Source organism: Odontomachus brunneus, unplaced genomic scaffold, assembly GCF_010583005.1.
Source record: "Odontomachus brunneus isolate Ranch 3 - 2012 unplaced genomic scaffold, Obru_v1 Obru_scaffold_196, whole genome shotgun sequence".
NCBI lineage: Eukaryota > Metazoa > Arthropoda > Insecta > Hymenoptera > Formicidae > Odontomachus > Odontomachus brunneus.
Window position 1 is genome coordinate 595,996 of NW_022639646.1, and position 380 is coordinate 596,375.

A 380-nucleotide genomic window follows, 5' to 3' on the forward strand; every position below is an offset into this window, starting at 1 on the left:
TGTATCGTCTCCGGGGTGACAACGCGTGTTTGTGTGACTCTGTAGTCTCAGTATAGTGCTTTGAAAATAATTTTCCAACATCCCAAAATAACCGTAATAACATTAGATTTGTCATAGTAGTGCATACGGATTCTGGCGCATGCACAGTGATACTTATTCTGCGCCAAGACCGATAGTTGGCTATGTAATGTTAGGTTATAAGTTATTTCGCGTTAGCGTGGAGAGCACAATCTCGGACAGTTTTTTGGGCTTTTTTAAAGAAACATTCGCCTTTGAAAATGTCTATTTTCGATAATTATGTCAGATATGCTTATTTCGTTCTGTATCGTTTCCGGGGTGACAACGCGTGTTTGTGAGACTCTGTAGCACACCCAGTACCT